General features: G+C 34.4%; 1 protein-coding gene across 6 annotated transcripts in view; it reads right to left on the bottom strand.

Annotated features, from left to right (window-relative positions):
• The window catches only part of MEF2A (myocyte enhancer factor 2A), a 172,365-nt gene that overhangs the window by 66,458 nt on the left and 84,862 nt on the right, over nt 1-21,045 (bottom strand). The window lies entirely within an intron of this gene.

The raw sequence follows: 21,045 nt of genomic DNA, 5'->3' as shown, positions 1-21,045 counted from the left end.
AAAAGGGTGTATTTTTAGTAAAAGCACTAGTAGTACTTGAATATAAGCTATCTAAAGATGAGTCCTCTTTTAATTCTGTGTCAGATTCCAAAGTTGAAAAAGGTTCCTAGCCTCATGTTCCACATGAGCCTCTTACTCCCCCCATCTGCCACAAGACTACAGTCCTACATTTAACTTATAACTCCTGATAAAGCACTCCCCTGAGGAGGTTTTCCTTTATCCCTGGCTGCCAATCTGCTGCAGAAGGCAAAGAACCAGAGGACACAGTTGACCACTGGCCCCTTATCATCCAGTTTAAAATTCAGTGTAGGGTCAACAAATTCCCCAATGTCCTCAAATTCTTCTTTGAATATTTCTTCGCTTCCAACTGAAACCTGTCACCTGAAGTCCTTTCAAATAGAGACCAATTTTTGTTGGTTTGTTTTAAAATATTACATCCACTATGGTCAAGAACCTGGAAGATAAGTAAGTCCTTTTTGCTCTCTCTTCTGTCTTACAAGTTATTTTTCCTTCCTTCCCCTTCAAAAGCCCCAGGTATTTTGAAGGTCACACCATGAAATTTATACCACCCAATAATTCTCCTTGTGATGGGCACCAAGTGACCCCCTCATGTACTGATAACTCTCAGCTGGTACTTCTCTTTCTATCCTTACTCTTATCTCTGGTGACTTCAGTATCTGAGTTAAAAAAAAAAAAATCATTGCAAAAACCTCCCCCAACCTCCAAATGATCCACTTCCACCACATGTCAAACACCTACTCCTACTGTCACACCTTTAACTCTGCCATCACCAATAATCACATCACCTCCAAAATCTCAATTTCATGTATTCCATTTTGCCTATCCAGCTCTCCTATTTTGTATTATCTCTCCAGAAATTTTTTAACCTTTATCCAGTCCTCCAATCCATTTACCTCACCACTTCGTTACTGTCTATTCTCATGTCCTTTCTTCACTCATTGAAGTGCATGTGCCCCTTCAAATGACTATGCTTGTATCCTTTGGATAACCAAGTGATATTTTTGAAACATAAATCAAATTGTTTAAGTAGAAGTTTAGAGCTTTTTACTGCACTGAAAGTAATATCCCAACTAACTCATTAAGTAAACAAAATAAATTATATGGCCTCAAACTCTCTGTCTGAAGTTATTTCCCTTCACTCTCCTTTACATCCATTAAGCCTCACTGCTGTGTTTGTGTGTGTACTTATATGTGCATGTGTGTGTCTTCCTTAACCACCAGCTACTTTCTTCTTTAGGAACTTTGCTATTTTCCCTCCTTGTGGAACACTCTTCACACTACATGTGCCTACTGGTTCCTTTCCTCACCTTGTGAAAATAAATCTCTTATCATTATTTAATCTTTTAAAATATCCTCACAATATAAATACACAAATAGATAATTTTATATAAATGCATATATATGGAAATAGTGTTTTATGGATGCCTCCCTACCTGCACCAACATAAACCCCTTTACCAGTGTTTTCAACTTAGTATTTTTCATTCCCACACTTTTGCGCAAGATCATATAACCATATTCACATATACATGTATACATACATAATGGATTTGGCAGCATTTGACAAAATAGGGACTCTATCAATACTCTTTATTTTATTTTACTCATTCACCCACACCTTGTGGATATGCCTCTAAGTCAAATGGTATACTAAGGTACTTTTTCATACAAATGTTACAACTGTTTTGCTAGTATGATAGATGTAAAATAAAAATCTCATTTCTTAAATATATACCTCCTAACTAGTAGTGGTTAGATATCTTTTTCTTATATTTGTTGTCATTTGGGATTTGGTTTCTCTATAACTTCCCATCTTTTGACCATTTTCATGTTCTGTGATTTTTTTACTTATCTAAGTAAAAGCTCCTTAGACAGATATGTTAACTATGTTTTACAAATACTTTCTCAAATTCCCCACTTACATGTTAACTTTGTTTACATAATATTTGTCATTAAAAAGTTTTAAACTTCTATTACTGATTACAATACTGTTTCTCAGAATCCTGGCATTGTATCATGCCATTTTAAGAATATAATGAATATAAGAATGCCATTATTAAAACTATTTAATAATAGTTTTATTATTACTATTGATAAATGTATGAAATTTTTGAAATCATTTATGTCTTGAGATGCACTTAGATGTACTTTCTGCACTTAAAATTCTGAATTTAGCAAAGGTTAAGTCAGAAATGTTTTTCCATTACTTCTAGTACTAAGAAGAGGAAGAAAATGACAATCAACAAAGCATTTCTTCTGAGAATAATTCTTACTCTACTCAAAGGCTTTTAAATTAAGTGAGCTATGAACAAGACAGTATTAAAATTGAGACAAGTAATGCTGCTTCAGAATATCCATTAAGCATGACTGGAGAAAATTCTTTAAAACAAAAACTAGGGATGCCTGGATGTCTCACTCAGTTAAGCATCAGCCTTTGGCTTAGGTCATGATCCCAGGGTCACGGGATTGAGCCCCACATCAGGCTCCCTGCTCAGCCAGGAGTCTGCCTCTCCCTTTCCCCCTTCCCCCTGCTCATGCTCTCTCTCTCTCCCCCCCCTCAAATAAATAAAATCTTAAAAAAAAAAGATAGTTCACTATCAGTAAAAAGAGTATGCCAGTCCCTGCTGTCCTTTCCAAAAATACTTATTCAAAAATATTTCTTCTAAGTTATCAATAAGAAGGCATTCAAGATGAAGGAAGGAGTTATTGGAGGAAGGGACTCAATTTATAAAAACACCCTCTCTATTCCTCCAATTTACCATAGGTCTAAAAGAGCTTTTTCAGTAACTAGAAAAATGTGTACAAGAACACACTTATATTTCAATGATGACACCAAAGAGATTACATTGAAAACTAGAATATTAATATTTCACTTTCAACTTTCATAAATGAAATCTTTCTCATTTTATCTATAGCACTTAGTCTATTTTTAAACACTCTGGTTTACTGCTAGCAACTTATAGGAGATTAATAATATAAAATTAACTTTATATTCTTATAAACTGTTTTGTCATCCCCGTATTTTGCAATAACTTCAAATTTACAGAAAATTTTCAAAAAACACATTTTTGATATATCTTCAACCAAACTCCCCACCTGTTAACATTTTACCATGTTTGTCTTCCCTAAATAAAACACACACACAATTTTTTTTTCTGAATCCTTTGGACTAAGGAAGAGGTTACAAGGTCCCTTTGCCCCTAAATATTTTCTTAAAAACAAGAACAAACAAAATTATCAAAATCAGAACACAAGTATACAGTACTATCATCTAATCTACAAACATTATTCAAATTTCTCAATTATCCCACTAATTTCCTTTTTTTCCCCCTAGTACAGGATCCAATCCAGAATTAGATGTTACTTTCTGAAAACTGCATCCTCTTTTAATTTTATTTTATTATGTTATGTTAATCACCATACATCATTAGTTTTTGATGTAGTGTTCCATGATTCATTGTTTGCATATGGCGAGGGAAGCAAGGGCAAAAATGAACTATTGGGACTTCATTAGGATAAAAAGCTTTTGCATAGCAAAGGAAACAGTCAACAAAACCAAAAGAAAACCGAAAGAATGGGAGAAGATATTTGCAAATGACATATCAGATAAAGGGCTAGTATCCAAACTCTACAAAAAACTTACCAAACTCAACACCCAAAGAACAAATAATCCAATCAAGAAATGGGCAGAAGACATGAACAGACATTTTTCCAAAGAAGACATCCAAATGGCCAACAGACACATGAAAAAGTGCTCAACATCACTCGGCATCAGGGAAATCCAAATCAAAACCTCAATGAGATACCACCTCACACCAGTCAGAATGGCTAAAATTAACAAGTCAGGAAACGACAGATGTTGGTGGGGATGCGGAGAAAGGGGAACCCTCCTACACTGTTGGTGGGAATGCAAGCTGGTGCAGCCACTCTGGAAAACAGTATGCAGGTTCCTCAAAAACTTGAAAATAGAGCTACCCTACAAACCCAGCAATTGCACTACTGGGTATTTACCCCAAAGATACAAATGTAGTGATCCGAAGGGGCACATGCACCCCAATGTTTATAGCAGCAATGTCCACAATAGGCAAACTATGGAAAGAGCCAAGACGTCCATCAACAGATGAATGGATAAAGAAGATGTGGTGTATATATACAATGGAATATTACGCAGCCATAAAAAAAAACCCCGAAATCTTGCCATTTGCAACGATGTGGATGGAACTAGAGGGTATTATGCTAAGCGAAATAAGTCAATCAGAGAAAGACATATATATGATCTCACGGATATGAGGAATTCTTAATCTCAGGAAACAAACTGAGGGTTGCTGGAGTGGTGAAGAGAAATTAAGGAGTCGGTCCCATTTACAATCGCACCCAAAACCATAAGATACCTAGGAATAAATCTAACCAAAGAGGCAAAGAATCTGTACTCAGAAAACTATAAAATACTCATGAACGAAATTGAGGAAGACACAAAGAAATGGAAAAATGTTCCATGCTCATGGATTGGAAGAACAAATATTGTGAAGATGTCAATGCTACACATTTAATGCAATACCTATCAAAATACCATCAACTTTTTTCAAAGAAATGGAACAAATAATCCTAAAATTTGTATGGAACCAGATAAGACCCTGAATAGCCAGAGGAATGTTGAAAAAGAAAAGCAAAGCTGGTGGCATCCCAATTCCGGACTTCAAGCTCTATTACAAAGCTGTCATCATCAAGACAGTATGGTACTGGCACAAAAACAAATAGTTCAATGGAACAGAATAGAGAACCCAGAAATGGACCCTCAATTCTACAGTCAACTAATCTTTGACAAAGCAGGAAAGAATGTCCAATGGAAAAAAGACACTCTCTTCAACAAATGGTGTTGGGAAAATTGGACAGCCACATGCAGAAGAATGAAACTGGACCATTTCCTTACACCACACACAAAAATAGACTCAAAATGGTTGAAAGACCTAAAGGTGAGACAGGAGTCCATCAAAATCCTAGAGGAGAACACAGGCAGCAAACTCTTCGACTTCAGCCACAGCAACTTCTTCCTAGAAACATCGCCAAAGGCATCCTCTTTAATCTGAACCATTTCCTCAGTTTTTGTTTTTCAGGACCTTGGTACTTGTGCAGAATACAGGCCATTTATATTGTCATATGTCTCTCAATTTGACTTTGTCTAATGTTTCTTTCTGATTAGGTTTTGACTACATTTTTGGCAGGAACAACTTAGAAGTGATGTTCTGTCCACAATATATCACATGAAAATCCACATGACATCTATTTGTCCTGTAACTGGTATTGTTAACTTGGTTAAGGTAGTGTCTGTCAAATTTTTTTCCCCTGCAAAGTTACTATTTTCCCTCTTGTAATTAATAAGTATCTTGTGAAAATTTCTATGTAAATATCCTATTTCAAACTTTAACAAACTGATTGTAACATCCATTCTTGATTCTTGACTAAAAAATTACTAGGTGGTTGTCAAATGGGGGTTTTCTAATTTCATAATACATAATATCTACATTTACTCTTATTTGCATTTTATTGTAAGACAGTTTGCTTTTCCTCCATGTATGCATTTACTCATTCATGTCAGTATCAACTCATAGGTTATCTTATTCTATCATTATAATCAATTAATATCTCTATTTCTTTTGATGTTTAAATTGTCTTTGATTTTACCAGTGAGAGACCCACTATGTTGGCTCCTGTGTCCATCTGACATGTTCCCAACATTCTCTGAACTTCAGGCACAGTGAGATGTTCCAGGGAACTGCAATTATATGTAAGCTGGACCTCTCTAACCTACCTCCCTTTTCAAACACCTTCTCTATAACCCCCTGAACAAACATCTCATTTCCACTTAGTTGTTTTCCTGCTTTCCTTCAGTAATCTTAAGGTTTCATTTGAATCTAGTCTTCTGTGGTCACTGTGTAATTTAGTCTTTGTTTTGATATGTTATCTTTTTTTTTTCTTTCTGGAGTTTAATCACTTTGTTTCATCGTTATACCTTTGAAAAAAGCCAATTCTATTCTTAGTACTTCCAAATTCTGAATGATGATTTTTTTTAATCTGTCACATTTCTAAACACTTATTTATGGAGAACTGTTTCAGCTTGGAGTTATCATTTATCAGGTTTTTTCCATTTTTTCATTGTTTGGGGGCAACAACTTCATCTCCTGAACAGCTATTAATTATCATTTTGTTTTCTTCTTTATAGTACTTTGCATAGGTGAAGATTACTGGCCTCACTGAATTACAATGGGAAGAACTGGCAGTGGGAGGGTGGAGTTCAGTATGGTCTCTTTAATGGAAGTCTTTTTTTAAGGTATCAGCAGTAGGGAGAGGAGTTTTGTATCACTGAATATATTTTTTTGTATTTTTTTTTATCTTGAAGGATTTCTGTATCTCTTCCTTTCTTTTCCATTCAATAAGCACTTTCCAAAGATTACCTCTGCCTTCCTTTATATCCTCCTTTCCTCCAAACAGTTACCTTCCCAAGACTACTTCCCTGAATATCACATAAATTTTAAGTCCTTTACCTTTGGTCTGTTTGATCTACAAGTAGTATTTTTCAGAATTTTTGTACTTATTAGGGTAGACTTCCCTTTTTTAGTAATGATTTCAAATCAACTTTAGACAGTCACAAAGTCTTTTCTCCCTTCCACATAGTTTTTCCTGAAGTATGCTTGCTCATGTCAAAGACTTGCAGAAGTTTAAGAAAATAGCACACTGTAACTTGGTAATATTTTCCTAAAGTTAAAATGAATTTGGACATGTTTGCCTTCTAGTTGTGCCAAGCTTGTAGGTTTCATATAATTTTATTTGTTCTTCATGCTTTTCTGTATTGATTTTTTGGAAATTATGTTGAGGGAATCAGGATTTATGCAGCTCCCATTACCTTGATTACTAAGAACTCTTCCCATAAATTTGAATCTTTGTTTTGAATACATGTTATGTCATTTCTGGAGATTTTCTCTGATCCTTTCTTGTCTTTGTCCCTTTTGGTCTCTCTTTTGCCTTAGAAACCCCTTTAATATTTCCTGCAGGGCTGGTTTTGTGGTCATGAACTCCTTTTGTTTTTGTCTGGGAAACTCTTCCCACCTAAAGTTAAAATGATATCCTGAATGATAGTCTTGCTGGATAGAGTATTCTTGGCTGTAGACTCTTTCCATTCAGCACTTTGAATATATCATGAAATGGGTTTATAAATTACATGAAACACATTAGATATTTAATTTTAACTTGTCAAATTTAAATAATCCTTAAAGTACAACTATTTCAGTTTTAGGAAAAATAATTTAGGCAAATTTTAAATTGTCATTTTACCCCCGTTCTACAATCACTATGAAAAAAAAAAAAAAAAACAGGACTAAAAGCCTAACCTAAAAAAACTCATTACCTCTATAAATTGAGAAATATCTGTTTTATCCTAATAGTTTTTTGGATTTTGTTATCATATCTGGGACTCATATAATTCTCTGAATTTAACAAGGTTGGATTGTACCATCTCTAAAAGACCATCTATATTTAAGATCCCAAGTGCCTGCAAAGATTTTCGTATGATATATATTTGGGCATATCTTTATTGTTGAATTTTCTTGAATTCAACAATTCTAAACATCACTCAATGTTCATCAACATAAGTATACTCTTAATCCCCTTTATCTATTTCACATATCCTCCCACCCACCTCCACCTTCCTTCTGGCAACCATCAGTTTGTTCTCTGTATTTAAGCCTTTTTTTGTCTGCCTCTTTTTTCATTTATTTTGTTTCTTAAATTCCGCATATGAGTGAAATCGTATGGTTTTTGTTTCTCTGTCTGCCTTATTTCACTTAGCATTTTACCCTCTAGGTCCATCCATGCTGTTGTAAAATGGAACGATCACATTCTTTTTTTGGCTGAGTAATATCCTATTGCATATATATACACAATATCTTCTTTATCCACTCATCAGTCAATGGACACTTGAGTTGTTCCCTTATCTTGATTATTATAAAATAATGCTGCAATAAACATAGGGATATATAAACTTTTGTGAATTAGTGATTTTGTTTTCCTTGGGTAAATACCCAGTAGTGTGATTCCTGGATCATAAGGTAGTTCATTTTTAATTTTTTGAGAAGCCTCCACACTGTTTTCCATAGTGGCTGCATCAATCTGCATTCCCACCAACAGTGCACGAGGTTCCTTTTTCTCCACATCCTAACACTTTTTATTTCTTGTCTTTTTGATTCTAACCATTCTGACAGGTTATTAAGGTGGTGATCTCTCATTCTGGTTTTGATTTGCATTATCCTGATGACTAGTGATGTTGTTCATGTGTCCATTGGCCATCTGTAAGTCTTCTTTGGAAAAATGTCTATTCAGGTCCTCTGACTCATTTTTTAATCAGATTGCTTGTTTTTTTAGTACTGATTTGTGTAAGTTCTTTATATATTTTGGATATGAACCCCCTGTTGGATATATCATTTGCAAATATCTTCTCCCATTCAGTGGATTGCCTTGTTGTTTTGTTGATGGGAGTTTCCTTTGCTATGCAAAAGCTTTTTATTTTGACGCAGTCCCAATAGCTTATTTTTACTTTTGTTTCCCTTGCCTTAGGAGACATCTAGAAAATTGTTTCTATAATTGATTTCAAAGAAATTATTGCCTATGTTTTCTTTTACGAATTTTATGGTTTTGAGTCTCACATTTAGATCTTTAATCCATTTTGAGTTTAATTTTGTGTATGCTTTCAGACAATGGCCCAGTTTCATCCTTTTGCATGTAGCTCTCCAGTTTTCCCAGCACCATCTGTTAAGAGACTGTCTTCTCTCCATTGTATATTCTTGCCTCTTTTATTACAGATTGATCATATAGGCATGGGTTTCTTTCTGGGCACTCTATTCTATTCCATTGATCTATATGTCTATTTTAGTGCCAACAGCACACTGTTTTTTATTACTACAGCTTTGCAGTGTATCTTGAAATCTGGGACTGGGATATCTCCAGCTTTGTTGTTCTTTCTCAAGATTGCTTTGGCTATCTGGAGTCTTCTGTGGGTCCATAGAAATTACAAGATTATTTGTTCTGGTCTGTGAAAAATGTTGTTGGTATTTTGAAGGGGATTGCATTAAATCTCCAGACTGCTTTTGGTAGTATGGACATTTGAACAATTTTTGTTCTTCCAATCCATGAACATGAAATATCTTTACATTTGTTTGGGTCATTTTTAATTTCTTTCATCAGTGTTTTATGGTTTTCAAAGTGTAAGTCTTTCACCTCCTTGGTTGAGTTTATTTCTAGGTATTTTATTATTTTTGGTGTAATTTTAAGTGGGGCTGTATTCTTAATTTATCTTTCTGCTACTTCATTTTTGTGTATACAAATACAACAGATTTCTGTATATTAATCTTGTACCCTATGACTTGACTGAATTTTTTTATCAGTTCTGGTAGTTTTTTAGTGGAGTCTTTAGGGTTTTCTACATATAATATACCATGTCATCTGCAAATAGTGACAACTTTACTTCTTCCTTACCAATTTAGATACCTTTTTGAATAAAAGTGAGAATGGACATCCCTATCTTATTTCTGGTCTTAGAAGAAAAAAATTGTCAGTTTTTCACCATTGAGTATGAGGTTAGGTATGAGTTTTTCACATACTGCTTTTATTATGTTGAGGTATGATCCCCCTAAACCTAGTCTGATGAGAGTTTTTATCATGAATGGATGTTGTACTTTGTCAAATGCTTTTTCTGCATCTATTGAAATAATCATATAGTTTTTACCCTTCTCTTGTTAACGTGATATATCACATTAATTGATTTCTGAATAATGACCCATCCAAACCACTCTTGCATCCCTGGAATAAATCCCACTTGATCATGGTAAAAGATTTTATTTTTTAATGTATTGCTGGATTCCGTCTGCTAGTATCCTGTTGAGGATTTCTGCATCTGTGTTTATTCAGAGATATTAGCCCGTTATTTTTCTTTTTTTGTAGTGTCTTTATTTGGTTTTGGTTATCAGGGTAATGTCGGCTTCATAGCATGAATTTGGAAGCCTTCCTTCCTCTTCTATTTTTTAAAATACTCTGAAAACAGTTAAGTATTAACTCTTCTTTAAATGTTTCGTAGAATTCACCTGTGAAGCCATCTGATCCTGTATTTTTATTTGTTGGCAGTTTTTGATTTAATTTTATTGCTAGTAATCGTTCTGTTCAATTTTTTTTTTTTTCCTGTTCCAGCTTGGTAGGTTATATGTTTATATGTTTCTAGAAATTTAATCATTTCTTCTAGGTTGTTGAACTTGTTGGCATATCATCTTTCATAAATCTTTTGTATTTTTGAGGTGTCAGTTGTTATTTCTCTTCCTTCATTTCTGATTTCATTTATCTGAGTCTTTTTTTCTTGAGGAGTCTGGCTAAATGGTTATCAATTTTGTTGATCTTTTCAAAGAACCAGCTCCTGGTTTCATTAATCTTTCCTATTGTCTTTTTTTAGTCTCTATTTCATTTCTTCCTGCACTAGATTATTTCCTTCCTTCCTTTCCTTCCTTCTACCAGCAATACAAAATAACTCTAATTAACAAGCTAAGGGGGTCTAATGGAAAAAGCAGACAACATGCAAGAATATGTGGGTAACGTAACTAGAAAGATGGAAATTCTAAAACACTTTTTTTAAAATGCTGACAACTGATTTGCTAAGAAAGAAGAGAAAATGGAAGCATATAAAATGCTCAACTGAAACCACAGGAAGCAGAAAAAGACTATAAACAAAAAGAGGAATAAAGAATTAGGGCAACTAACAGAATACAAATATGGTAGTTATCAATCTAACTATATCACCAATCACTGTAAAAGTCAATGGTCTAAATACACCAATTATAAAACAGATTGTCAATGTATCAAAAACAATACTCAATTATACGCTGTCTACAAAAAAACCCACTTTCAATAAAAGACACATAAAAGATTAAAAGCAGAGAAAGATATACTTTGCTAGCACCAATCAAAACTAATATAGCTACATTAATTTCCAGCAGAGCAAACTTCAGAGTAAGGAAAATTATCACAAATAAAGAAGGGCACTACACAATGATAAAGGAGTCAGTCCTCAAGAAGACATAACAATCCTTAAAGCATATGAACCTAACAACAAAGCATCATAATATATGAGGCAAACTGTTAAAACTCCAAGGAAATACAGAGAAATTTACTATTATAGGAGGAGACTTCAACATTAAGATGTGTAGCTATTAAATGCATTTGATGTTACCAAAAGGAAGAAAACAGACATCTTGCCTAAATTTAGTGAAAACTATTAAATTATACTACATTTTATTTACTACATTTCTATCAGAAATGCTGGATACTGGTTCCAACAGGCAGAAAATCAGTAAGGGCGTAACTGAACTCAACAGCATCATCAAGCAATTGAATGTAATTGACATCAACTTCATCCAACAACAGAAGAATACACATTACTGTCAGGTTCACATGGAATATTCACTAAGACCACATTCTGGGCCATAAAAACCTTAACAAAGTTATAAGAATAGAAATCACATAGTATAGGTTCCCAGATGACAATGACATTAAATAAATCATAACAGAAAATTGGCTGGAAAATCCCAAAATATTTAAACAGCATACTTCTGGTTTTTTGTGTGGTTTTATTTTTTTACTTATTTTTAATTTAAATTCAATTAGCCAACATATAGTACATCATTAGTTTTTGATGTAGTGTTCAATGGCTCATTAGTTGTGTATAACACCCAGCAGCATACTTCTAATGACACATAGGTCAAAGAAGAAATCTCAAGAGAAATTAAAAACTATTTTAAACTAAATGAAAATAAAAATACAACTCATGTTTCGAGATGCAGTGCAAGCAATGCTTAGAGAGAAATTAGTATTAGATGCATAAATTGTGAAAGAAGAAAGATCTAAAATCAATAATCTAAGCTACCCTTAGGAAATTAGAAAAAGAAGAGCAAATTAAATCCAAAGGAAGAAGAAATAAGAATTAGAGCAGAAATCAATTAAATTGAAAATAAGAAATCAATAGGGAAAAATCAACAAGACCAAATACTGATTCTCTGGGGAAAAAATAAAAAGAATTAATAAACCTCTAGCCAGGTTAACTAAGAAAAAGAGAAAAGACACAAATTACTAATATTAGAAATGAAAGTTAAGTGACATCACAACTCAACTGTAGATCCCACTGACCTTAAAAAGGTAATAGAGGAATAATATGAACAACTCTATGCCTACAAATTTGATGAGCTAGATGAAATAGACCAATTCCTCGAAAGACACAATCTGCCAAAACTCACACAAGGAGAAATCAATACAAGCCTATTCAGATCTTTACTGAATCAACAGTAAACAACCTTTGAAAATAGAAAGCACCAGGCCCAGGTGGATTCACTGGTGAATTCTATTAAACATATAAGGAATTATATCAACACTTTACAATCTCTTCTAGAAGACAGAAGCAGAGGAAATACCTCCTAACTTATTCAATGAGTCCAAGACTACCTTAAATACCAAAACCAGACAGACATTACAAGAAAATAAAACTATAGGCCAGTATTTCTTATGAACATAGACGTAAAAATACTCAACATAATATTAATAATATTAACAGAAGCCAACAAAATATATATATGTGTGTGTGCATATACACACACACATACACACCACAACCAAGGTATCCATGGCTGGTTCAACATTTAAAAACAATCCAATTTAAAAATGGGCAAAAGGGGGGCACCTGGGCAGCTCAGTCGGTTAAGCATCCGACTCTTGATTTCAGCTCAGGTCATAATCTCAGGGTTGTGAGATCAAGCCCCATGTCTGGCTGCAGGCTGGGCATGGGGCCGCTTAAGATTCTCTCTCTCCCTCTACCCTCCCCCATCCCCCCTCGTTCTCTAAAAATAAAATAAAATAGGCAAAAGATGTGAATAGATCCCTCAATGAAAAGGATTATACAGATGGTATAAAAGCATATGAAAAGATGCCCAACATACATGGCATTAAGGAATTGCAAATTTGACAATGAGATAAGTACAACATGCCTTACTAAAATGGCAAAAATCAAAAACACCAACAACACTAAATTCTGGCAAAGATGTGGAAAACCAAGAACATTCATTCACTGATGGTGTGACTACAAAATGGTACAGCCACTTTGGAAAACATATTGTCAGTTTCTTACAAAACTAAACATACTCTTACCATATACCCAGCAATCCCACTCTGGTATTTACCCAAATGAGTTGAAAACTTTTGCCCATATGAAAACCTGCACACGGATGTTTACAGCAACTATATTCATAAATGCCAAAAGGTAGAAGCAACGAAGATTTCCTTCAGTAGGTGAATGGATAAACAAACTGTGGTATATCCAGACAATGGAATATTATTCAACTCTAAGAAGAAATAAGCTATCAGGCCGTGAAATGACATGCGGGAACCTTAAATTTATTATTACTAATGGAAGAAGATAATTTGAAAAGGCTACATACCATATGATTTAAACTATATGAAATTCTGGAAAAGGCAAAACTATGGTCAATAAAGAGATGAGTGGTTTTCAGGGGTTAGCAGGAGGGAGGATTTTTAGGGCAGTGAAACTATTCTGCATGGTATTATAATGGTGAATACATGTCATTATACATTCGTCAAAACTTCACAGACTGTACAACACCAAGGGTGAACCCTAAAATAAACCATGGACCTTGGGCAATGATGATGTGTCAATGTAGCTTTAACAGTTTAAAAAACTGTACCACACTCATGTGGGATACGGGTAGTGGGGGAACTGTGCATCTGTGGGAGCACAGAGTATATGCAAACTTTCTACTTGATTTTGCTATGAATTTAAAACTGCTCTAAAAATAAAGTCTACTTTTTAAAATGGGTAAATAAAAAAAAAGTCCATAAGTGTACCTTTAAATAGTCTTTGGAACTGTGAAACAATGTTAATTGTGGCATTTTTCTCTCCTCACCAACAGCTATGATATGCTTTTCCTTTCATGAACTTTGTCTCATCACTGATCTAGACTTAAATCAATCATTACAGTAGTTATTGAAAAAGCTGAGGATCTCTAATATGATTAAAAATAATTGTTTCCACTACAAAGGTTTTTTTCCACAGCCATAAAATTGACTATACTATTACATTACAGAGATAATCTATACATGTAAAAGAGAAGCAATAATGAAAATGCATTTCACTATACAAATGAAAGATGTTCCTTATTTTTCAATAAATTTCATTTCCTATGTAGCATGATAAAATTAAAATGTAGCATAATTTAATAGTTTTCACTAAGTTTAGGCAAGATGTCTGTTTTCTTCCTTTTGGTAACATCAGATGCATTTAATATCTAGGTGTCTTAGGACTTTATTCTCCTAATTTTATAGAGATTTTATATTCTTAAAGCCTTATATTTCCTTTATATTTCTCAGTACACAAAGTACAAAGTGCCACATATTATAGGACCACACAAATATCCTGTTATGCTAGTGAACTGACTGAAAATATGGTTGAGAGAGTTTCTTTTATTTAAACTTTCATTTGACTAGAAAATTTAATTAGCCAAAGCAATCCAGCCTACTTATGGTACTTATTTATAAGAAAGTTGGCCACACATCCAAAATACTTTTTATGAAGTATTTTTGAACACTGCCCTATGTTTGATATTCTAATTCTCAATATGAAACACAAATTACAAGTTACATAAAAAAAATCTCAACATTTGTTGAAATATTTGTTTTTACAAATAGATTTTGGAAGCAAACAAAAAGGAAATGGAATTCGGGGGGGGACAACAAAAGAAAGAATGAAAAGATACTGATTACAGTTTAAGGTAAAACCATAAAAAAAAAAGAAGGTAAAACCATTCTGCCCAGGATATTACATTGTAACAAAATAACAAGATACAAAGGAAGAAAATAAGCCTTTCGAGTCTCTATTTGCCTCTACTTTAGAGGTTGCAATTAGAACTTTTTGGTTGTCATACAGAGATTTTCCTTTTAGACATCAGTTTTCTAAGACATCTAAAAGTGGGTATCAGTCTCCTAACTGGTATACTGTTAATTAGTAATGTTGCAATAGAGCTTTATATTTCAGCTCATAAATTTCACGTGAAGCAGATAAATAACCTAAAATTAGCCTAGAGAATACTGACTACATTAATTACAATTCAGTATTCAGTTTACTATTTCAAGACAATTACTACTTTTAAGTTGAAGTTCTAAATTATATTAAAATGACATAGCTTTGTTATTTTAGGTTCAAAGAAATCACATTTATTTTCAATTCAAAATGGAAGAATGAAACCATGTTTACTCCTTTTGAAAGTCACTAAAAACGTGAATGAATGAATGAATGAATGACCATGGGTTTTCTTCTCAGAAAAATAAGGCCTCTAAAACATAAATTTTCATTTGTCAAACTGGAGAAATTAAAATACAAATGAGATTCTTTACAAAAGTGGCAATGTCACAGCCCTGTGAAGATCTAGACAAAGATCCTTTAATTAGTGCTGTAGGATTCAAAAGTGTGGGAAGGCCATGAAAAAAGTGGTGGAGAAAAACCCATAGAGGCCCTGTTTTAAATGGAGAATATTAAGGGATGTAAAACCAAAAAAAAAAAAAAAAAAAAGGAATTTTGAAGAAAAGCCTCTTGGGGCACTTAGGTGGCTCAGTCAGTTAAGCGTCTGACTTCAGCTCAGGTCATGATCTCAGGGTCCTGGGATTGTCTGTCAGGCTCCATGCTCAGTGGAGAGTCTCCTTGTCCCTCTGCCCCTCCCTCTGGCTCTTGCTCTGTCTCTCTCAAATAAATAAAGTCTTTAGAAAAAAAAAAAGTCTCTTTTGTTAACTTGTACCTAATATTGCCAAAGATATAACATAATGACCTAAAAAGTGAGCTATTATCACTCAGAAAAGAACCAGGGAAAAAGGAAATTGTAATAGAGATTAAAGCCACAATAAGGAAATTCAAAGAATCAAAACAAAAATAAAAAATTAATATGAATAAAGACATTGGGTATGGTCAACGGGAAGTATACTAAAAAAGCACAGAACAATTGGAAAAGAAAAAATATTTGTTTAAAAATAAAACAATGTCAGAGAATTTCTGCCTGTGCTCTTTTCTGGGATTTTATGGTTTCAGGTCTCACATTTAGGTCCTTAAACCATTTTGAGTTTATTTTTGTGTATGGTCTAAGAAAGTGGTCCAGTTTCATTCTTTCGCACGTAGCCTTTTCTGACATTGGTCATAGCAATATCCTTGTAGATATCCCTTCTGCAGGCAAGAGAAATAAAAGCAAAACTAAACTCTTGTGACTACATTGAAATAAAAAGCTTCTGCACAGCAAAGGAAACAACTGACAAAACTAAAACCAACCTAGGGAATGGGAGAAGATATTTGCAAATGACATACCCAATCGAGGGTTAATATCCAAAATATATAAAGAACTTATACAACTCAACACCCCCCCAAAAAAAAACCCAATTAAAAAATAGGCAGAAGATAATGAACAGACATTTCTCCAAAGAACACTTTCAGACGGCCAAAAGACACATGAAAACACTCATCATCACGGAAATGCAAATCAAAACTGCAATAAGATAATCACCTCACACCTATCAGAATGGCTAAAATAAAAAACTCAAGAAACAACAAGCATTGGCAAAGATGTGGAGAAAAAAAGAACCCTTGTGCACTCTTGGTGGGAATCAAACTGGTGCAGCCACTGTGGAAGACAGTAAGGAAGGTCCTCAAAAAACTAAAAGTAGAACTACCCTATGATCCAGTAATCACAGTACTGGGTATTTACCCAAAGAATACAAAAACTATAATTCAAAGGGATATATGCACCCCTATGTTTACCCCTGTAGCATTATTTACAAAATATGGAAGCAGTCCAAGTGTCTATAGATTGAAGAATAGGTAAAGAAGATGTGGTATATATAAACAATAGAACATTATTCAGCCATAAAAAAGAAAGAAATCTTGTCATTTGCAACAACATGGATGGATCTAGAGAGTATACTGCTAAACAATGTAAGCCAGTCAGGCAAAGACAAATACTATATGATTTCACTCATATGTGGAATTTAAGAAACTAAACGAATACAGAAAAAAAGAGAGACAAACCAAAAAACAGATTCTCAACTTAGAGAACAGATAGTTACTAGAGGGGAGGTGGGGTAGGGGGATGGGTGAAATAGGTGAAGGGGATTAAGAGCACACTCATTTTGATGAGCACTGAGTAATATATGGGACTTTGAATCACTGTATTGTACACCTGAAACTAGCATAACATGTTAACTGCACTGGAATTAAAATTAAAAAAAAAAAAGTATAGCCATACCAAATGAAAGAAAATTAAAAAGACAAAACAATATTAAAAAGCCACATACTTTACACACACACACAAACACACACACACAAATGTTAAGTAATCAAACGCACAGCATATTCTGGTTAAGTTACTGAATGTCAAGTCACTTGTTACGAGAAAAGAAAAATATACTCAGTATGATGCTGGCAAAACTGAAAGCCAGAATGCCTTAAAATAATCTCTGCAATGTTCTAGGGAAAAGGAATGGGGTCCTAGAATGTTATACCTAGCCAAGTTATACTTCAAGTACAAAGCAACAAACATTTTCAAACATAAAAATACTAAGGAAATACAGCACCCACGATCCCTTCTTGGAAGAAAAACAAAACAAAATAAAACTTGCTGAAAAAAATCTAGTCATCTAAGTGAAATATAAATTGAGAAAGACAGATTTTTTTCAGTTTTGTTCAATACTGCATACTCAGCTTCTAAAATGCCACATGGAACTGAGTGGTACTAAAAAATTCTCTAAATTAATCCATAAACCAGGAAACAGATTAAAACAACAAAAGGATGTAAAAGCCACAGTAAAGAACCACTGATAATCAATGAACCCTTTCAGTTTAGAACTATGATTAAATAACTGAAAATTAGGATTACAGAATAGAATACAACTACTAATTTTAACAGTATTAAAAAACAGCAAATTGAGATTTCTGACAAGATGTTGACACAGGATCTACCTCCCTTAGAATTAAACCAGTGGTGGGGCACCTGGGTAGCTCAGTTGGTTGAGCATCTGACTCTTGGTTTTGGCTCAGGTCCTGATCTCAGGGGTTGTGGGATCGAGCCCTGCATTGAGCTCCTCACTCAGAGGGGAGTTGGCTTGAAAGATTCTCTCCCTCTGCCCCTCCCCCAACTCATGCTTTTCTAACTAAAGAAAACACACACACACACACACACACACACACCTCCAAGGTTGGTAGATTTCCATCTAAAGTATCTTCTTCCAATGCTCTTTTCCTTGGGGGACTCTGTGTAAAGCTGCAATCCAAGGAGTTCTTTAAGGATAGAAGGAGTGATATGACTATGACATTTTTGATGCCTGAGGCCCTCAAACAAATTGAAATCAATAAGATGGTATAAAATAGTGCAAATATACAAACAATAACAAAGAATAAAATCCAAGTAAAGGGGCAAATCAAGAGATATTATCAGACTAAATAAAAAAAAGAAATCCAGCCACATACTATTTACAAAACATATACTTAAAGCATAAGGACACAGTGAGGTTGAAAGTAAATGTAAAGAACTAGTCCTACTGAGAAAACACTAGCTGTAAGAAAGGTATAGCTATGTTAATGCAAGATGAAGTAGATTTAAAATAAGCATGTCTCACTGAGAATAGAGATCAATATATACTGAAAAATCACCAAGAAGGTAAAATAATTCTAAATATTCCTAATGGAATGTAGTCCCAAAATATATAAAACAGCACGTATTAAACTAATAAAATGTAGAAAGAAATTGACAAAGCTGCTTCTAGGTAAGATGAAGTAACTGGAAGACCAAACAACCCACTGAGATCAACTAGAAAAACAGGATAAAATACAACAAAAGACACTGGAAAGCTCCTGAAGGAAGAAAGACTTAAGTTGCCAAGACTCTAGAGGGGTGAGAACCTGATAGATGTGAAATGGTGTTCTGCAGCTGTTCTTCCCCTGCAGCCCTTTACAGATTCTGGGTACAGGGAGATTAAGAATCTAGCCTTTGTTTGGACAGTGGGTTGCTGCTGATAAAGAGCTTTTGTCCTGGGAGTTGGAAACAGAAAACTGAAACTCCAGGGGTCAATAAACTAGTGAGAAGGGAGGAGTAGAAACTGAGGTGGTCACTCTGAGCTGAATGAGGTAGGAGGCTAAAAAGAAAAGAAAATTCCTGTATATGAGTTCTAGCAGTTTTGGGGTGGAGTCTTTTGAGTTTTCCACATAAAGTATCATATCATCTGCAAAGAGTGAGAGTTTGACGTCTTCTTTGCCGATTCGGATGCCTTTGATTTTTTTGTTGTCTGATTGCTGTGGCTTAGGACTTCTAATACTATGTTGACTAGCAGTGGTGATAGTTGACATCCCTGCCGTGTTCCTGACCTTAGGGGGAAAGCTCTCCGTTTTTCCCCATTGAGAATGATATTTGCTGTAGGTTTTTCATAGATGGCTTTTATGATATTGAGGTATGTACCCTCTATCCCTATACTCTGAAGAGTTTTGATCAAGAAAGGATGCTTTACTTTGTCAAATGCTCTTTCTGCATCTACTGAGAGGATCATATAGTTCTTGTTCTTTCTTTTATTAATGTATTGTATCACATTGATTGATTTGCGGACGTTGAACCAACCTTGCAGCCCAGGGATAAATCCCACTTGGTCGTGGTGAATAATCCTTTTAATGTACTGCTGGATCCTACTGGCTAGTATTTTGGTGAGACTTTTTGCATCCATGTTCATTGAAGAGGGCACGCACTACATGGAGCACTGGGTGTTATACGCAAACAATAAATCATGGAGCACTACATCAAAAACTAATGATGTAATGTATGGTGATTAACATAATTAAAAAAATGAGCATATAATTGAAAACAAAGAGAAAAAAGGGATCAGATACGAAATCTACAGGTAAGCCAATATAGGAGTTAGCAGACAAAATTCTATCATTAATATTTTCCAAAAAACAGTGGAAAGAATACATGAAAAGATGGGTAATTTCACCAGAGAATTGAAATCTATAAAAGGAAAAATTAAAAAGAAATTCTATAGTTGAAAATACACTACCAGAAATTAATAATAAGTTACTAGGTGTTTTAACAGCTTATTTTTAAAAACCAAGAAGAGGATTACTAGAACACAGAAAACATTACTAAAAAACAGGTCACTCACTATAAAACATTCAAATGGAAAGACAGAGAAAAAAAATCTAAATTGCATAAGAAATATATGAGACATACTCAAGAGCACTAAGTTACATGTAATTGGAATCCCAGAGGAGAAAAGCATGAATATAAGCAATATTTGAAAACATCATAATCAAAAAATTAACTACAAATGAAAAACTAAAAATCTTAAAAGTAACTGGGGAGGGGGACACACACATTATCTTCAAAAAAAAGGAATAGAAATACTGAAAGCTGGTCTCTCCAAAGAAATGATTAAAGTGATAGATGTTGGAAGACAATGGTTCCAAAGTATTAAGAGACTATTAACTGTCAACCTAGAATTCTACAACCAATAAAAATAGTTTTCAGGGCCCCTGGATGGCTCAGTTGGTTAAGCATCTGCCTTCAGCTCAGGTCATGATCCCAGAGTCCTGGGATTGAGCCCCATCTCGGGCTTCCTGCTCAGCGAGAAGTCTTCTTCTCCCTCTCCCTCTGTCCCTACCCCTTCCATGCTCGCTTGCTCACTCAAATAAATAAATCTTTCTTTTTTTTAAGATTTTATTCACTTATTTGAGAGAGTGAGTGAGCACAAGCAGAGGGGAAAGGCAGAGGGAGAGGGAGAAGCAGGCTCCCTGCTGAGCAGGGAGCCCAATGCAGGACTCGATCACAGGACCCCATGATGATGACCTGAGCCGAAGGCAGACATTTAACTGACTGAGTCACACAGGCGCCCCAAGAAATCAAATAAATAAATA

This window comes from Eumetopias jubatus, unplaced genomic scaffold (genome assembly GCF_037043125.1).
Source record: "Eumetopias jubatus isolate StellerSeaLion01/CBP00866 unplaced genomic scaffold, mEumJub1_p1.0 scaffold_7, whole genome shotgun sequence".
In the NCBI taxonomy this organism is placed as follows: domain Eukaryota; kingdom Metazoa; phylum Chordata; class Mammalia; order Carnivora; family Otariidae; genus Eumetopias; species Eumetopias jubatus.
This window is presented reverse-complemented; position numbering and strand designations above follow the sequence as displayed.